Genomic DNA, 20,809 nt, shown 5'->3' with positions numbered 1-20,809 from the left:
GACTATATTCTAGGTTATAAAACAAGTTCATCAACAAATTTAAAGAAATTAAAATCTTAGGAGTGTGTTCTCTGATCACAATAGAATCAAATTAGAAGTCATTAACAGAAAGATAACACAAAAACTCCTTAACGCTTGAAAACTAACAATATACTTATACATAATCCATGAATCAAAAGTCTCAAGGGAAATTTTTTAAAAACACATTGAACTGAAGGAAAATGAAAATACAGCCTAACAAAATCTGTGGAAACTAGCAAAAGCAGTGCTGAGAGGGGAGTCTGTGGCACTCAATGCTTTCTCTTGGAAAAGAAAATCTTCCAAATCAGTAATTTAAACTCCCACCTCAAGAACCTTGAAAAAGATCCAAATAAACCCAAACAAGTAGAAATTAAGGAAATAATAAAGAGAAGAAAACAATGAAATTAAAAATAGAAAAATGATTTTGGTATTACCTTGATACCAAAACCAGACAAAGATGGTACCAAAAAGGAAAACTATACAACAATATCTCTCATTAGCACCGATGCAAGAATCCTTAACAAAATATTAGCAAATAGAATTCAACAATATATAAAAAGAATTACATAGCATAACCAGAGATTTATTTCAGGAATGCAAGGATAGTTCCATATTCAAAAAATTAATTAATATAATCCACCACATTAACTGGTAAAAAGAGAAATATCATATGATCATATCAATTGATTCAGAAAAAGTACTCAACAAAATTCAACATCCATTCATGATAAAAATTTTCAGTAAGAGGAACTGAGGAAAATTTCTTCAATTTGTTGAAGAGCATCTAAAAATAATGTATAGCTAACATTATAACACTAAAATATTGAATGCCTTTTTCCTAAGATCAGGAACAACGCAAAAATATCCACTCTCATTACTCTTATTATTAGTGCTGGTAGTTCTGCCAGTACAGTTAATCAAGGAAAGGAATAAAAGGCATATAATCCTGAAAAGAAGAAATAAAACCATCCCTATTTGCAGATGACATGATTGTCTATATGGAAAATTCCAAGGAATCTATAAAAACAATTTCTAAAATGAGTATGTGAACTTATAAGGTCATAACTTAAACATACAAAAAATCAATTATATTTTTATTTATGAGCAATGAACATATGGCCATCAAAATTAACGTTTTTATATACTAGAAGTAAACATGTAGACACCAAAATTAAAAATACAATAAATACCATTGGACTTCCCTGGCGGTCCAGTGGTTAAGACTCTGTGCTTCTAATGCAGGGGGCATGGGTTCTATCCCTGGCCGAGGAACTAAGATCCCACATGCCGCACGGCATGGCCAAAAAACTAAATAAAAATAAAAATGTAATACCATGTACAGTAGTTTTTAAAATGAACTAATTAATTGTAAATCTAATAAAAACATGCCCAACACATGGATGCTGAAAAGTACAAAATGCTGATGAAAAAAAATCAAAGATCTAAATAAATGAAGAGATACACTGTGTTCAAGAAATGGAAGACTAAACATAATAAAAATGTAAATTCTCCCCAAACTGATATACAGATTTAACACAATTCCTTTAAAAAAAAAGTTCCCAGCAAGATTTTTGAAGATGCAGTAGATAGAGACAAGATTAGTCTAGACTTTATACAGAAAGACAAGCAACTATAATAGCTAAAACAATTTTGAAAAAGAAGAATGAAATCAGTCTATCTGATTTCAAGACCTAATATATAGCTACAGTAACAATTAAGAATGCATGATAGGGCTTCCCTGGTGGCTCAGTGGTTGAGAGTCCGCCTGCCGATGCAGGGGACACGGATTTGTGCCCCGGTCCAGGAAGATCCCACATGCCACGGAGCGGCTAGGCCCGTGAGCCGTGGCCACTGAGCCTGCGCGTCTGGAGCCTGTGCTCCACAACGGGAGAGGCCACAACAGTGAGAGGCCTGCGTACCGCAAAAAAAAAAGAATGCATGATATTGCTGGAGGAGCAGACACAATAGATCAATGAAACAGAATAGAGAACCAGAAATAGACCCATATAAGTATGCCTATCTTATTTTTGACCAAGGCACAAAAGCAACTCAATAGAGGAAGGTTAGCTTTCAAACCAATGGTGCTGGAGCAACTGGACATCCATAGGTCCATCCAAAGGACCTCAACCTAAGAAACACATCTTATACAAACATTAACTCACAATGAATCATGAACTTAAATGTCAAACACAAAACTATAAAGAGAAAAAGAGAGAAAAAAAAAAAGTCTTCAGAATGTAGGGCTAGGTAAAGAGTTCTTGGACTTGGACTTGACACCAAAAACATAATCTATAAAAGGAAAAAGTGATAAATTGAACTCCAACAAAATTCAAAACTTGCTCTGCCAAAAACCCTATAAAGAAGATGAAAAGGTAAGATATAGATTGGGAAAAAATACATGCCAACCACATATCTGACAACTATTATCTAGAATACATAAAGAACTCTCAAAACACAACAGTAAAAAAAAACAAACAATCCAATTAGAAAATGAGCAAAATTAATGAAAAGACATTTTACCACAGAGTATACAGTTGACCCTTAAACAACACAGGGGTTAGGGGTGCCAACCCCCTCTCCCCACCACACAATCAAAAATTGTGTGTGACTTTACTGTAGACCCTCCGTGGTTTCAACCATAGATCATGTAGTACTGTGTTAACATATTTACTGAAAAAACTCCATGCTTCAGTGGACCTGCACAGTTCAAACCCATATTAAGAGTCAACTGTATTGATACACACAACTTGCATGAGTCTCCAGAGAATTATGCTGAATGGAAAAAAGTCAATCTCAAAAGACTATGTACCATACAACCTTATTTCTATAACATTCCTAAAGTGACAAAATTACAAAAATGGGAAACAGATTAGCGGTTGCAAGCAATTATAAAGGGGGAGAGGGCAAGAGGCAAGTGGATGTGACAATAAAAAAGGCAACATGAGGGATCCTCGAGGTGATGGAAACGTTCTACATATTGTCTGTATATATGCTGATACTCTGGCTGTGATATTTTACCATAGTTTTGCAAAAAGTTATCACTGTGGGGAACATGAATAAAAGGTACATGGGATCTCTCCGTATAATTTTTGATAACTGCACATGAATTGACAATTATCTTGAAATTAAAAGTTGAGTTAAAAAACTATAAAGCAATACTGATTCAACAACAACAACAGCCAACAAAAAGCAGGTGAGAAGTGTGTACTTCTTTATGTTCTCATTCCTTGGGTTAAGAGTCTCCTTGCAAGGCCTTGGACTAGGATTACCAAGTCAAATTTACTCTCACTCTACATTCCTCCTTAGCTAACATCATTCATTCTGCAGGTTTCAATTACCTTATGCCATTCCTCTCTTCAGAAGTCCAGCCAACAGATCTGCTTCTCTTGGGGCTGTCCCTGTTTCGGTAGTTGTCACTATGTCATCAATGCATCAGATGTTACTGTTAATGTGTGGTTTCCTCTGTCTCACTCTCACACATCTAGTCAATCATAAAAACCATTAATTCAAGTTTCTAAATACACCGTATATCAGTCCATTTCTTCTCATCTTCACTGCCACCTCCTGGTCTAAGCTACGACTATAACAATCTCTTGACTGACTTCTTCATCCCCATTTGTGCCTCCCTCCAAAGCATCCCTCCTGTAGCAACCAAACTGATCTTTACAAAACATAAATACAAACCCCTCACTCTCTAGCCAAAAATCTTTCAATGCTATCCACTGTGCTTGCAGTAATCTCATCAAAGCACACAAGGTACCACATATTCTGGTTTCCACCTCAATGATTCCACCCTTCTCGCTCTTTTCTAAAATCCAGTCATACTATTCTTCTAGTTTCTCCTAGACATCCTGCTCTTTCTCACCTCAGGGCCTCTGCATTCCCTCCCACCACTCCCAGCCCAATCTACCTAATTTTCTACTCATCAGATCTTATCTATCACTTCCTCCAAGACAGGTTTTCCTGAACCCTCAGATGAGGATAGGTCACTTATTGAATAATGAAAGAGATACCTATACAGTACTGTACAACTTCAAATAAATCTAATTAAAGTGTTTTAATAAAAAGAATCAAATAATTCTAAGATTCATATTCTATATCTAATTCTATATCTAAGGTATAAATAATATATTTCAATTCACAAGTCATACATATTTGCTTTGGTGATTTATTTAGGTTAATTTAGATCTACTTGATAAAGACACTTAACATCCATTTTCTTTGTAACTTTCTAAATATGAAATACAATAATAATAACAATACAATAATAATAATTCTCCTAGTAAGAAGCTTTGTCGTTCATAGTCAAATCTGTGACCGTGATCTCAGATTTCTAGCCTGCAGAACTGTGAGAAATAAATGTTTGTTGTTTACAAGCCACCCAGTCTGTGATACTTTGTCATAGCACCTTGAATTGACTAAGACAGAAAATTGGTACTCAAAGTGTGGTGCTGCTATAACAAATACCTAAAAATGTGAAGTGACTTTGGAACTGAGAGTAATGGGTAGAGGCTGGAAGAGTTTTGAAGTACATGCTAGAAAAAGCTTACTTTACAGTGAACAGACCATTAAAAGCTATTCTAGTGAGGGCTCAAAAGAAGAAGAGCTGCAGAGAAAGCCTCAGTCTTCCTAAAGAACACCTAAGTGGCCTTTAACAGAATATTGGTGGAAAGATGGACAGTGAAGGCCATTCTGATGAGGTCTCCGATGGAAATGAGGAACATGTTACTGGAAACTGAAGGAAAGGCAATCCTCATTAAAAAGCAGCAAAGAACGTGGCTAAACTGCGCTCATGTCCTAGTATTTTGTGGAAAATAGAACTTGTGGTTCTATCTTGTGCAAGATGGAAATATCCAACAAAACTGGCTATTTGGCTGAACCTTTTTCTAAGCAAAGTGTTGAAGGTACCATCTGGCTTCCCTCGAATGTTATAGTAAAACGTGAAGAAGAAAGAGATGACTTAAAGAAAGAATTTGTAATCAAAAGGGAAGCAGAAATTTAAAATTTGGGAAACTCTCAGCTTATCCATATTACAAAAAATAAGCAAGCATGTTTGGGAAAGACCACTAAGGGTGTGGCCAAAAGACCTTTTGATGAGATGAGTATGCGTATGAAGCAGGGATTTAATCAGCCACCCCAGCAAGAAAACTGCAATTTGAACTCGAGGGGAAGGAGACAGGAACAAATGAAGGTTGGCTGTCAGACTTCTTGAAATTCATAGAAGAGAACCATAGAGCTATTCTGCTTCAAACGTGTGATATTCAGCACAAGGTAATTCAGAGATCATCAGGGCTTTCGGCTCAGTTTCAAAAGTGGGGAGGGCATAACCTGGGTTTCAACAGGCCAGAAGACTCCCATCCAAAGCCATGGGAGACAGACCCCTCCCCAGCAGAGCTGTGGGGAAGTGGCTTTCTTCATCTAGGTTTCAAGGGAAGGAGTCACTTGGAGCTAGAGGCACAAGACCCAAGCAGAAGGCACCAGGGCAAGGGCAAGGCCACCACAGAGACCTCCACTAGGGCAGTGCCCAGCAGAGCTGTGAGGGTGGGGCTGCAGGTCCCTACAACTCCAAACCAGCAGAGCCACAGGTGTACCATTCCCGCCCGGGAGAGAGGCTGCGGGACTGCACCCAGCAAAGCCCTGGGGGCAGGGACGCTCTAGCGTGTCCAGAAAGTGGGGCTCCTGCCCCAGTGGGCCTGGCAGGCAGAGCATCAAGTTAAAGAAGATTATTCTTGAGCCTTAAGATTTGACGCCGTTTGCCCTGTTGGGTTCTGACTCACTTAGGAACTATCACCCCCTTGTTTCCTATTTCTCCTTCTTAGAATGAGAGTGTTTAACGCTATGCGTGTACTACCATTACAATCTGGAAGCACATAATTTGTTCAATTTCACAGGTTCACAGCTAAAGGGGAATTTGTCTCAGGATGAACCATCCCTTGAGTCTTACCCATACCTGATACAGATGATATTTAGATGAGACTTTTGAGTCAATCCTGGAACCAGTTAAGATGCTGGGGCTACTGGGATGGTGTGAGTGCCTTCTGCCCGTAACAAGTTCATGAATTCTGGGGGGCCGGCAGCAGGATGCTCTGGTCTAAATGCTTGTGTCCCGCCCCCGCAAATACATGTGTTGAAATCCTAATACCCAACGTGATAGTATTAGGAGGTGGGGCGTTTGTAAGGTGCTTAGGACATGAGGATGGAGTCTGCATGAACGGGATTACTGCCCTTTAATTGGCCATTCTGTCATGTGAGGATATAAGAAGTCTGGAATCCAGAAGAGGGCCTTCACCTGGCCAGGCTGACACCCTGATCTCAGGCTTCCAACCTCCAGGACTATGAGAAATAAATGTTTTTTTGTTTATAAGCCACCCAGTCTGTGGTAGTTTGTTATAGCAACCTGAACAGACTAAGACAGACTTACTCATTATGAATAATTTAGCAACCAGTGCACTATTTCCTTACAATTTTTCTTTGCCATTTTATGGGCTTTAAGGGCAACTTCATACACACACACACACACACTGTTAGAGGTGTTAAGTTTACTGTGCAAAAAGCAACACGTGCTTTGTAAATAAATACTAAAAATTGAACTTAAAGTTTAGGTTTCTTTCTAAAGTATTCTTTCTAAAGTTTGATAAGTTCGACTTACATTCTTAATGATAAAAACAATAACACCAGAAAAAAACATAGGAAAATGACTGTTGGGATGTGCCATGTAAAAAGAAATTTGTTTGAAGCTTTAGAAAATATGTCTATACGCACTTTCTGAATAGTACCTTAGAGAGGTTAGGGCTTTAGATCTTTACATTTTAAAATTCTACAAGAAGTACTGAATCTGTATTTCCCAATTTCATGTTTATTTTCCAATATCCCATGTTGACTTAAAATTACATATGGACACTTTGTACTTAGTACTACTCTAGAATTAACTAATTCCATTAGTAATCATAACTTCATCTATTTGTAATATTACAGTTTTCAATTGTGCTTCTGTATAGTTCATGTACACATGGTTCATAGTTCTGTATACATTTATATGTTCATTTCCTGTTAAATACATCTAGTTAAAAGCATCATTATGAAGCATAAAAATAATGAATGGGTCATGAGAACGGATTTCAGAATATAAGATAAGAATAGCCCTGTAAAAATACAACCACTATTAATTGATGTAAAATATGCTTACAAAATAGGAAATAGAACTTGAGACTACTGGGTTTTGCAAAAGAAGCAAGGAATACTCTAAAAGTGCAGCTTCACAGGGTATTAGTGTTCATATTCTGCCAGCCTCAGGTTAATAAAACTGGGCTGTTTCCAAACTGTGAAGGAGGGCATACATTCAAACCTGTATTAACCAAAAAGCCAGAGGAGTAGCTTTGTTTGACTGACTAAATTTACTTAAAAGGCCTTTTTGTTTCAACTACTGCTATTGAAAAACTTTCTAAAATGTATTAAGGAATACTTTCTTGCTTTAGTAAGTACCCTATAGTGAATACAATTAAATCACCAGTGACTGGCTGCAAGTCTTATCATACATTAGGGTCAGCCTTGTGAGCATCAGTTTTCACTGGACCCTAATGAAGATGTGCACATTTAGGCTAAATGTATACAGACTGGCCCTAGGCTATTCATTCTTTGGGAGCTCTTAAAAAAAAAAAAAAACTGAATTGTTTAAAATCAATATTTCAAAGGGGAGGAAAGGAGCTTATTTTCTTGTAAGTCAAAAACCGGGAAAAATAAACCTGGTTATCTGAGCTTTTACTATATCACTGGAGCTTCTCTAAAGTAATAGGTACTCTTGAAAAATCTGTTCCATTTCAACACTTTTAAGGAAATAAATGCCCAAGGGCAAAGCTGGGGGAAAAGAAAGGTAAAATCCAATTCCTATATAGAGAAGAAAACAATATTGAACAAAGCTGCGCAATATTCAGATATTAACTAAGTATTTACTATGTACTAAGTATGCTTAGGTACTAAGTACTCTGCTAAGCACTATGGCTACAGGAAGCCTTTTGTGCCTGGGACTCAGTTTCTTCACCTGCAAAATTAAAAGTCGAGCTATATATGCCTCTTGTTTAATATATAAAAACTTCCCATGCTGTGATTCATTATGAACAAAGTGATAATACTCTACTATGACCCACTGAATGTATGTATGCGGTTCAGGGGGTGGTGAAATAACTTTCCAAGGGAGCTAGGATGCCCAAACTCCTAAGAATACTATTCTCTACAATTAATGTAGGAATGCTGGCTAGTCATTTTATTCCTCTTTTATTGCTTTGGGCAGAACAGTAAATTAAGAACAAATAAAGAGCTGATTGGGCTATGTGTTATGGGATTAAATATTAAATATCCCAAAAGAGACAGTGAAGCATCCGTGGAGGCCTTATTTCCTTTCAGTTTTCTTTGAAGTCTTATCCTAAAAGACAAATGGGTGAACACCTACTGAACGCTGGTAGAAGACCTCAGACCTCCCAAAAGGCAAGAAACTCCCCCACGTACCTGGGTAGGGCAAAGCGGGGAGATTCCCACACAGAGGATCGGTGCCAACCGGCACTCACCAGCCCGACAGGCTTGTCTGCTCGCCCGCCGGGGCGCGCGGCGCTGGGAGCTGAGGCTCGGGCTTCAGTCGGAGTGCAGGGAGAGGACTGGGGCTGGCGGCGTGAACACAGCCTGAAGGGGCTAATGCGCCACAGCTAGCCGGGAGCGAGTCTGGGAAAAAGTCTGGACCTGCCGAAGAGGCAAGAGACTTTTTCTTCCCTCTTTGTTTCCTGGTGCGCGAGGAGAGGGGATTAAGAGCACTGCTTAAACGAGCTCCAAAGACGGGCGCGAGCCACGGCTGAAAGCGTAGACGCCAGAAACGGGCGTGGGACGCTGGGGCTGCTGCCGCCACGAGGCCTGTGTGCGAGCGCAGGTCACTGTCCACGCCCCCCTTCCGGGGGGCTTGTGCAGCCCGTCACTGCCGGGGTACCGAGATCCAGCGACTGCTTCCCTGGGAGAACGCACGGCGTGCCTCAAGCTGGTGCAACGTCACGCCGGCCTCTGCCGCTGCAGGCTCGCCCCGCACTCCGTGCCCCTCCCTCCCGCCCGGCCTGAGTGAGCCAGAGTCCCCGAAACGGCTGCTCCTTTAACCCTGTCCTGTCTGAGCAAAGAACAGACGCCTTCTGGGGACCTACACGGAGAGGCGGGGCCAAATCCAAAGCTGAGACCCAGGAGCTGTGAGAACAAAGAAGAGAAAGGGAAATCTCTCCCAGCAGCCTCAGAAGCAGCGGATTAAAGCTCCACAATCAACTTGATGTACCCTGCATCTGTGGAATACATGAATAGACAACGAATCATCCCAAACTGAGGAGCCAGGAGTCAGTGCTGTGCCTCTGAGGTGGGAGAGCCAACTTCAGGACACTGGTCCACAAGAGACCTCCCAGCTCCACATAATATCAAATGGCGAAAATCTTCCAGAGATCTCCATCTCAACACCAGCACCCAACTTCATTCAACGACCAGCAAGCTACAGTGCTGGACACCCTATGCCAAACAACTAGCAAGACAGGAACACAACACCACCCATTAGCAGAGAGGCTGCCTAAAATCATAAAAAGTCCACAGACACCCCAAAACACACCACCAGACGTGGACCTGCCCACCAGAGAGACAAGATCCAGCCTCATCCACCAAAACACAGGCACTAGTCCCCTCCACCAGGAAGCCTACACAACCCACTGAACCAACCTTAGCCACTGGGGACATACACCAAAAACAACGGGAACTACGAACCTGCAGCCTGCAAAAAGGAGACCCCAAACACAGTAACATAAGCAAAATGAGAAGACAGGAAAACACACAGCAAGAGAAGGAGCAAGATAAAAACCCACCAGACCTAACAAATGAAGAGGAAATAGGCAGTCTACCTGAAAAAGAATTCAGAATAATGATAATAAAGATGATCCAAAATCCTGGAAATAGAATAGACAAAATGCAAGAAACAGTTAACAAGGACCTAGAAGAACTAAAGATGAATCAAGCAACGATTAAAAACCCAATAAATGAAATGAAAAATACTCTAGATGGGATCAATAGCAGAATAACTGAGGCAGAAGAACGGATAAGTGACCTGGAAAATAAAATAGTGGAAATAACTACTGAAGAGCAGAAGAAAGAAAAAAGAATGAAAAGAACAGAGGACAGTCTCAGAGACCTCTGGGACAACATTAAATGCACCAACATTCGAATTATAGGGGTTCCAGAAGAAGAAGAGAAAAAGAAAGGGACTGAGAAAATATTTGAAGAGATTATAGTTGAAAACTTCCCTAATATGGGAAAGGAAATAGTCAAGTCCAGGAGGCACAGAGCGCCCCATACAGGATAAATCCAAGGAGAAATACGCCAAGACACATATTAATCAAACCGTCAAAGATTAAATACAAAGAAAACATATTAAAAGCAGCAAGGGAAAAACAACAAATAACACACAAGGGAATCCCCATAAGGTTAACAGCTGATCTTTCAGCAGAATCTCTGCAAGCCAGAAGGGACTGGCAGGACATATTTAAAGTGATGAAGGAGAAAAACCTGCAACCAAGATTACTCTACCCAGCAAGGATCTCATTCAGATTTGATGGAGAAATTAAAACGTTTACAGACAAGCAAAAGCTGAGAGAGTTCAGCACCACCAAACCAGCTTTACAACAAATGCTAAAGGAACTTCTCTAGGCAAGAAACACAACAGAAGGAAAAGACCTACAATAACGAGCCCAAAACAATTGAGAAAATGGGAATAGGAACATACATATCGATAACTACCTTAAATGTAAATGGACTAAATGCTCCCACCAAAAGACACAGATTGGCTGAATGGATACAAAAACAAGACCCATATATATGCTGTCTACAAGAGACCCACTTCAGACCTAGAGACACATACAGATTGAAACTAAGGGGATGGAAAAAGATATTCCATGCAAATGGAAACCAAAAGAAAGCTGGAGTAGCAATTCTCATATCAGACAAAATAGACTTTAAAATAAAGACTACTAGAAGAGACAAAGAAGGACACTACATAATGATCAAGGGATCGATCCAAGAAGAAGATATAACAATTGTAAATATTTATGCACCCAACATAGGAGCACCTCAATACATAAGGCAAATACTAACAGCCATAAAAGGGGAAATCAACAGTAACACACTCATAGTAGGGGACTTTAACACCCCACTTTCACCAATGGACAGATCATCCAAAAAGAAAATAAATAAGGAAACACAAGCTTTAAATGATACATTAAACAAGATGGACTTAATTGATATTTATAGGACATTCCATCCAAAAACAACAGAATACACATTTTTCTCAAGTGCTCATGCAACATTCTCCAGGATAGATCATATCTTGGGTCACAAATCAAGCCTTGGTAAATTTAAGACAATTGAAATTGTATCAAGTATCTTTTCCGACCACAATGCTATGAGACTAGATATCAATTACAGGAAAAGATCGGTAAAAAATACAAACACATGGAGGCTGAACAATACACTACTTAATAACGCAGTGATCACTGAAGAAATCAAAGAGGAAATTAAAAAATACCTAGAAACAAATGACAATGGAGACACGACGACCCAAAACCTATGGGATGCGGCAAAAGCAGTTCTAAGAGGGAAGTTTATAGCAATACAATCCCACCTTAAGAAACAGGAAACATCTCGAATAAACAACCTAACCTTGCACCTAAAGCAATTAGAGAAAGAAGAACAAAAACATCCCAAAGTTAGCAGAAGGAAAGAAATCATAAAAATCAGATCAGAAATAAATGAAAAAGAAATGAAGGAAATGATAGCAAAGATCAATAAAACTAAAAGCTGGTTCTTTGAGAAGATAAACAAAATTGATAAACCATTAGCCAGACTCATCAAGAAAAAAAAGGGAGAAGACTCAAATCAATAGAATTAGAAATGAAAAAGGAGAAGTAACAACTGACACTGCAGAAATACAAAAGATCATGAGAGATTACTACAAGCAACTCTATGCCAATAAAATGGACAACCTGGAAGAAATGGACAAATTCTTAGAAATGCACAACCTGCCAAGACTGAATCAGGAAGAAATAGAAAATATGAACAGACCAATCACAAGCACTGAAATCGAAACTGTGATAAAAAATCTTCCAACAAACAAAAGCCCAGGACCAGATGGCTTCACAGGCGAATTCTATCAAACATTTAGAGAAGAGCTAACACCTATCCTTCTCAAACTCTTCTAAATATAGCAGAGGGAGGAACACTCCCAAGCTCATTCTACGAGGCCACCATCACCTTGATACCAAAACCAGACAAGGATGTCACAAAGAAAGAAAACTACAGGCCAATATCACTGAGGAACATAGATGCAAAAATCCTCAACAAAATACTAGCAAACAGAATCCAACAGCACATTAAAAGGATCATAACCATGATCAAGTGGGGTTTATCCCAGGGATGCAAGGATTCTTCAATATACGCAAATCAGTCAACGTGATACACCATATTAACAAATTGAAGGAGAAGAACCATACGATCATCTCAATAGATGCAGAGAAAGCTTTCGACAAAATTCAACACTCATTTATGATAAAAACCCTGCAGAAAGCAGGCATAGAGGGAACTTTCCTCAACATAATAAAGGCCATATATGACAAATCCACAGCCCACATCATCCTCCATGGTGAAAAACTGAAACCATTTCCACTAAGATCAGCAACAACACAAGGTTGCCCACTCTCACCACTCTTACTCAACATAGGTTTGGAAGTTTTAGCCACAGAAATCAGAGAAGAAAGGGAAATAAAAGGAATCCAAATAGGAAAAGAAGAAGTAAAGCTGTCACTGTTTGCAGATGACATGACACTATACATAGAGAATCCTAAAGATGCTACCAGAAAACTACTAGAGTTAATCAATGAATTTGGTAAAGTAGCAGGATACAAAATTAATGCACAGAAATCTCTGGCATTCCTATACACTAATGATGAAAAAACTGAAAGTGAAATCAAGAAAACACTCCCATTTACCAGTGCAACAAAAAGAATAAAATATCTAGGAATAAACCTACCTAAGGAGACAAAAGACCTGTATGCAGAAAATTATAAGACACTGATGAAAGAAATTAAAGATGATACAAATAGATGGAGAGATATATCATGTTCTTGGATTGGAAGAATCAACATTGTGAAAATGACTCTACTACCCAAAGCAATCTACAGATTCAATGCAATCCCTATCAAACTACCACTGGCATTTTTCACAGAACTAGAACAAAAAATTTCACAATTTGTATGGAAACACAAAAGACCCCGAATAGCCAAAGCAATCTTGAGAACGAAAAATGGAGCTGGAGGAATCAGGCTCCCTGATTTTAGACTATACTACAAAGCTACAGTAATCAAGACAGTATGGTACTGGCACAAAAACAGAAAGATAGATCAATGGAACAGGACAGAAAGCCCAGAGATAAACCCACGTACATATGGTCACCTTATCTTTGATAAAGGAGGCAGGAATGTACAGTGGAGAAAGGACAGTCTCTTCAATAAGTGGTGCTGGGAAAACTGGACAGGGACATGTAAAAGTATGAGATTAGATCACTCCCTAACACCATACACAAAAATAAACTCAAAATGGATTAAAGACCTAAATGTAAGGCCAGACACTATCAAACTCTTAGAGGAAAACATAGGCAGAACACTCTATTTGACATAAATCACAGCAAGATCCTTTTTGACCCACCTCCTAGAGAAATGGAAATAAAGACAAAAATAAACACATGGGACCTAATGAAACTTCAAAGCTTTTGCACAGCAAAGGAAACCATAAACAAGACCAAAAGAAAACCCTTAGAATGGGAGAAAATATTTGCAAATGAAGCAACTGACAAAGGATTAATCTCCAAAATTTATAAGCAGCTCATGCAGCTCAATAACAAAAAAACAAACAACCCAATCCAAAAATGGGCAGAAGACCTAAATAGACATTTCTCCACAGAAGATATACAGACTGCCAACAAACACATGAAAGGATGCTCAACATCTTTAATCATTAGAGAAATGCAAATCAAAACTACAATGAGATATCATCTCACACCAGTCAGAATGGCCATCATCAAAAAATCTAGAAACAATAAATGCTGGAGAGGGTGTGGAAAAAAGGGAACACTCTTGCACTGCTGGTGGGAATGTGAATTGGTACAGCCGCTATGGAGAACGGTATGGAGGTTCCTTAAAAAACTACAAATAGAACTACCATATGACCCAGCAATCCCACTACTGGGCATATACCCTGAGAAAACCATAATTCAAAAAGAGTCATGTACCAAAATGTTCATAGCAGCCCTATTTACAATAGCCCGGAGATGGAAACAACCTAAGTGTCCATCATCGGATGAATGGGTAAAGAAGATGTGGCACATATATACAATGGAATATTACTCAGCCATAAAAAGAAACGAAATTGAGCTATTTGTAATGAGGTGGATAGACCTAGAGTCTGTCATACAGAGTGAAGTAAGTCAGAAAGAGAAAGACAAATACTGTATGCCAACACATATATATGGAATTTAAGAAAAAAAATGTCATGAAGAACATAGGGGTAAGACAGGAATAAAGACACAGATCTACTAGAGAATGGACTTGAGGATATGGGGAGGGGGAAGGGTAAGCTGTGACAAAGCAAAAGAGAGGCATGGACATATATACAGTACCAAACGTAAGGTAGATAGCTAGTGGGAAGCAGCCGCATAGCACAGGGAGATCAGCTCGGTGCTTTGTGACCGCCTGGAGGGGTGGGATCGGGAGAGTGGGAGGGAGACGCAAGAGGGAGGGTGTATGGGAACATATGTATATGTATAACTGATTCATTTTGTTATAAAGCAGAAACTAACGCACCATTGTTAAGCAATTATACTCCAATAAAGATGTAAAAAAAAGACAAATGGAATCAATCAGCACTTGTGGTTTGATCCACAGAGCACTGGAGTGAACATGAGCAGGCTGGATTTGGGTTCTAGCCTTGACAGTAGCAAACTGTGTGATCTTAGACAAGTCACCTGCTCATCTGCAAGATATTTTCTTCCATTTCTGTCATTAAACAAGAAAGCCATGACAAATTCAGTGTATTTCCTTTTAAAATAAAGATATTACACAAATAGTTCAGGAGAATGCCCTGGATGTATTTTGATTTTGGAAAGGCATTTGACCAAGTATTGAATACAAACATTAAGACAGACTGCACAGTCAAATGGGTTCCCAACTTTGAACAGCAAGCTCTGAGTAATGAATCAGAAGAAATGCTGGAAAGATGGACTGAATTAACAAGATTAAGTTTTTGTTTTTTTGGGTTTTTTTTGCAGTACGCGGGCCTCTCGTTGTTGTGGCCTCTCCGTCTGCGGAGCCTGCGGCCATGGCTCACGGGTCCAGCCGCTCCGCGGTACGTGGGATCCTCCCAGGCCGGGGCACGAACCCGTGTCCCCTGCACCGGCAGGCGGACTCTCAACCACTGCGCCACCAGGGAAGCCCAAGATTAAGTTTAACTGTAGATTCAAATGAATGGCCTAGATCACTCTTTAAAATCGCTACTATATGCGTATAATAAACTTCTGGCTTTCAGTTTGGAAACATCACTCTCCCTGTGTGGAATAACTGATTCATTGGGTTTTCTTCTTATGTTTCCCAAGTATAAATGTAAACCCTGGTACTACAGTGAAAAAAAATCCACCAAGCATGGAGTAGAAGAGGCCTGACTTAAGTACAGTTCATGTGAAAAAGAACTAAGCTTGACATGACTTCGAGCTCAACATGAGTCAACAGTGTGATATGACTGCCAGAAAAGTTAACGTAAGTTTGCCACCAACAACAGAAGTATAGTGTCCAGAACAAGAGAGTTGCAGCTTTACTGTATTCTCTCCATGCTGTGCTGGACACCACACTTCTAGAATGATAGGCTCCATCCCCAGGACACCCTACTTAGGAGTGATACTGACAAAACAAGCACAATTCCATGACAGGAAGTGACCAGAGTGGGAAAGGACCTAGAAAACAAGCCCTCGAGACTGAAAAAACTAAGACTATGTCTCCTGGAAAAGCTAAGTCTTGGGGGAGAGATACTGAATATCTGATGAGCTGCTGGTGACAAAGTTCAGACCTAATAGGACACACAGCAAAGCAGATTTGGTGTCACACAAACAGTACCCAAAACAGAATGGGCTGCTTCAGCATTGGGGACATTCAGGTAATGCAATTGTTGTCAATTCTGGCTACACATTAGAAAACACCTGGGAACAGTTTTAAATCTATCAATGCCCAGGCCCCACCCCTGACCAATTAAATCAGAATCCCTGGGATTGGGCCTGGGCAATGGTAGGTATTAAAAGCTTTCCAGGGGTTTCTAGCATGCAGCTACACTTAGGAATGACCAAGGTAAATACAGTCAGGGTGGCTACCTGTCTGTGTGTGTTATAGTGTAGAGGGGATTCCTTCTCAGAAGCCCGCATTAGATTTAACTTGTTAACATTATCCTCTATGATCATGAAGATTAGCTCTCTTTGCAAATATTTGAGAAGAAATCAAGTTTAAATGGCACAGTCTCTTAAAGGGAAGAACTTAGGTGGAGTCATAATAGCTAGCCTATTCTATTTGTGAATAACTGCTTTCACTGATTTAAGCATTACCATCTTTGAGGAAAAGGACAACAGTATCGGCATGTTTATATGTTGATAAATTTAAACAATTTAATTCCAAAGTTTGTAAAATAAATTTAAAATATGCTAACATTCAAGAGTTCTCAAGTTAATTTCATGATAAAATATTCTTAAAATCAAGCAGAAGCTCCTTTGTAGTTTGAATGGTCTCTGCCACTAGTAGCTTATCAGATGTACATGATAAAATGTTATATTTTCCTACTTTAAATATTTTCTAAAATGTTTTATAACATAATAGCCTGGACCAATATACAGTCCTCCATATTTCCTCCAGTGTTGGTTATACTCTTATTCTTAATCGTACTCTTCTGACCACTGAATAGAGGCATTTATACACATTTCCTAATCTCCTTTGAAAAAGATACATCCAGAGCCTTCTGGTCTTAATATAGGTCAGGCAACCACTGTAGTGGGTGGGGTCATGAGTCTAAATTTTAGTGACCCCTCCAGATTTTTCCACTTACATATAACACACCCTCTAAACTTTAAAACTTTCACTTTAGGTTACGGTAAATCATCAACCATTTCCTTTTACTTTTGCCATCTGTCAATGCAAAAAGCTCCAAATGAATCTGAAGCTTCTTCTAGGTTACTCAAAAGTCTCTCTCATTAATCTTTGTCATGTGGTTCTAAATAACGAGAGAGATATAATGAGAGAGATATTAAACAAGATCATTTTGTTTACAGACAACCACCACCAAAAGAGCCTGGAATAACGCTGTGGATTTGACTAGATGGATTCAGGGTGAAGGAGCTTTTCAGGAGTCCTGATGTGGGGACCAAGCATACAGTTAACATTTTACCAATAGCTGGCTAACTGTACCATGTTCCAAGTAACGACTGCCCTTTCCATATCAAACCACTAGAAAGAATTACGACCTTACAACCATCTGAGCAGCTGCTGGGTGGACAGTCTGCTCCACAGCCAACAGTCACCTTTCCATTTTTCAAGCACATACCTCTCACAGAAATGTTTTCAGTGCAGCAGTCTACAGAGCTGGTTATAACACCGGCACGATGTGACAACAAAATTCATGATGATTTTGCTTTTTTAGCCTGCCCCCCCTTTTTTTAAATTCTTCCCTCCCCCTTCATCCCCCAAAGAAAACCAAACCAACGATACTTCCACAAAACCTGACTCAGACTTATGAATATAATGCTTTCAGTGAAAGCAGACCAGCTTTATAGGAGAACAGCTTTCATGAGAAGCAGGAAGCTGATCTGAGCAGCAGAGAGCAGGGATGGGGCGGAGCAGAAAGGAACTGAGCTGGGGGGGCAGCGAGCACAGACCGTCTTGGCTGCTTCTAGTTAACTTATGACAGTTTCAGCTTATAGCACAGATTTATGAACAGGGTGAGCATCGGTCCTGCCGTACCTTTTCTTTCTTTTACGTATCTCTGTCAATCTGGTAAACTATTACACGGGATAGTGAGGCCTTACAGCCTCGCCAGAGCCCAGTTGCAGGGAAATGATGTAAGCTTCCCACCTCCCACCAGCCCCTGCTCTGCCAATCCACCTCTACTCTGACCTGTTAACATCCCCTCCCTCCCCCAGTGCCACTGCCCTGGGGCGCCCCAGGCCCCAGGCTCGCCTGGCTGTGTCCTACTGTGCAGCAGAAAGTATTTGCCAGGGGATAAGGAGCATTTTTGTTTTGAGAAAAGTCTTCAATGAAAAAAGTAAATGCCTCTCTATTTAAACAATAATGCTGAGCTGACAAAATCTAGTCCCTAGTCGCCAGGAGAAATAATATTAAATAGGACGGAGGTAAAGAATGCAATTTAGCAAAAGGCAGCAGAAAGTGTGATGCAGCAATGGGTATAATAATGGGAGTTAGGAGACACTGGTTCTCCTATTCTAATACCACCTTCGATGACCTTGAACAATTGGCTTAATCTCTCTGGTTTCATTTTCTGTAAAGGGAAAGAGTTAACGTAAATTACATCTGAGGCCTCTTGTAGAAATTTTATGAACTGATATGCAAAAGAGACAAATGGGGAAAAAAGTAATCTGACTGTTGCCAATTGTTTGTTGTTTACTGAAAATTGCACACAACTCCTTACACTGAGCTATTTAAAATACGCTTTGCCAAGGTGCTAGTAAATGTGAGTAGGAGTAGCAAAAGATGTGTAGGAAAAAAAGTTACAGGCAATTTGAGTGTTAATCCTGACCTGGAGAATTTATAGAGAATTAGGATTGTGAAGATTCATTCTCAGGAAAAGATGATTTATAAACAGATGCTTAGAAGCAATTAAGACCTTTAACATTAGCCGTTAGACAACATAAACTATTTACCTTGGCCAGCACTGTTCTAAGTTTACAGGACGAGTGTGTGTGTGTGTGTGTGTGTGTGCACGCACACACACACATCGGGGGAGAATTTTTTTTTAATTAAGAGCCCACTGGTTACTAGGACAACAGTCTTCAAATTAGGATAGGCAAACTCCTAGAAGTGCATAAGACTTTCTAAGGGGTATGAAGGGTATGCAGGCACATAGATGGTAAATCAATTTCCATATCAACCTTTGTAAGTACACTTATCTATCTGAGAATGCCCCTAGAGAGCAGGTTCACCTGTCCCATCCCCTCTTTTCCTATCCCCCCTCTCCCAGTTTACAAAATCAAGGCACACAGTCACTCATCACAAATGTCACTCTGGGGCATTGCTTATGGTAGGAAAAAACCTCTGAGCAGGACATAAGGGTACAATTAGAAATACTGGTAGCGGTAGCGAGGGGCTTCCCTGGTGGCGCAGTGGTTGAGAATCTGCCTACTAATGCAGGTGACACGGGTTTGAGCCCTGGTCTGGGAGGATCCCACATGCTGCAGAGCAACTGGGAGCAACTGGGCTCGTGAGCCACAACTACTGAGCCTGTGCGTCCGGAGCCTGTGCTCCGCAACAGGAGAGGCCGCGATAGTGAGAGGCCCGCGCACCGCGATGAGGAGTGGCCCCCGCTTGCCACAACTAGAGAAAGCCCTCACACAGAAATGAAGACCCAACACAGCAAAAATAAATAAATTAATTAATAAACTCCTACCCCCAACATCTTCTTTAAAAAAAAAAAAAAAAGAAAGAAATACTGGTAGCGAAAAAGTGTGTGGCCCTAACTGCTGCAACTCAGGTGGTTTTGCCAATTTTTTGCTTGGAATAAAATTGGAGGAGGACCTAATTTGGTTGTCAGCTGATAAATCATTAAAGACAATTTTAAATGATAGAGCACTGTGGTTTTGAATATAAGTGAGGAGGAGTTCAAAGAACTGAGTGACACTGCTGTAATAATACTCTCATCCTCTTCAACATATTTATGTAAACAAAATTTCAGTGTATATATTAAAATGAATGAAAAGCATGCTGAACTCTTTCTGCAGTGAATAATATTCATGTGCTGATATATGAACTAACTAGAAGAAAAGTACCAATAATGCACTGAGATAAACTTCCAGTAAAATAATATTTTTCTCTAATATTATTTATCAAAATTTGTAATTCACATGTTATTTTGATCAACTGTGTACTAATAATCACTGTGATAACTTAAATATCATTTAAAGTTTTGTGATCACAGTAAATTAAATTTTGTCACCAGAAGTACCATAGGGTGATCAAAAATAGATTTTTTTAATGTAATAATACATAAGGATAAAATTTAGTGGGAAAAGTATAATAATAAAGACTTCAAGGAGAAAAATTAACACTAAAATTTGACTGTTAAAGAGTAGTTTGTAAATGGATAGTGGTAGGTAAATATTAAACAGCTATGGTAGTTGATTCAAGTAAATACATTTTAAAAGGCTATACCAATTTTACTAAGAAATGTCAACATTTACAATCGATGATTATATCATTAGCAAATGATTAAACCTATGACAAAATTTTTAAATGTCATTGAAGACATATATGACAGAATCCAATAGTTTTCAAAATTCTTTTACTACAGCAAAAATGTCTAAAGACTGGTGGACACTTCTTCCAGTCAGAGCACCTTTCAACTGTTACTAAGAGTTTAAAATAAATAAATAAATAAATAAATAAATAAATAAATAAATAAATAAAAATTTTTTTAAAAG

At 39.3% G+C, this 20,809-nt stretch overlaps 1 protein-coding gene across 15 annotated transcripts in view; it reads right to left on the bottom strand.

Moving 5' to 3' along the window:
* The window catches only part of BBX (BBX high mobility group box domain containing), a 296,320-nt gene that overhangs the window by 199,306 nt on the left and 76,205 nt on the right, over window positions 1–20,809 (bottom strand). For 2 of the 15 annotated variants that reach the window (XM_060098752.1, XM_060098759.1), the window contains exon 3: window positions 3,360–3,502. The exons of 11 other annotated variants lie outside the window; for them this stretch is intronic. The gene's annotated coding sequence lies outside the window, so the exon portion shown is untranslated. Of the gene's footprint in view, window positions 1–3,359; window positions 3,503–17,703; window positions 17,723–18,119; window positions 18,139–20,809 lie in introns of those variants that run through there. 2 more of the 15 variants (XM_060098755.1, XM_060098756.1) reach the window with 2 other exon arrangements.

This window comes from Mesoplodon densirostris, chromosome 5 (genome assembly GCF_025265405.1).
Source record: "Mesoplodon densirostris isolate mMesDen1 chromosome 5, mMesDen1 primary haplotype, whole genome shotgun sequence".
NCBI lineage: Eukaryota > Metazoa > Chordata > Mammalia > Artiodactyla > Ziphiidae > Mesoplodon > Mesoplodon densirostris.
The sequence above is the reverse complement of the archived record's forward strand: the minus strand, read 5'-3'. Positions and strand labels throughout refer to the sequence as shown.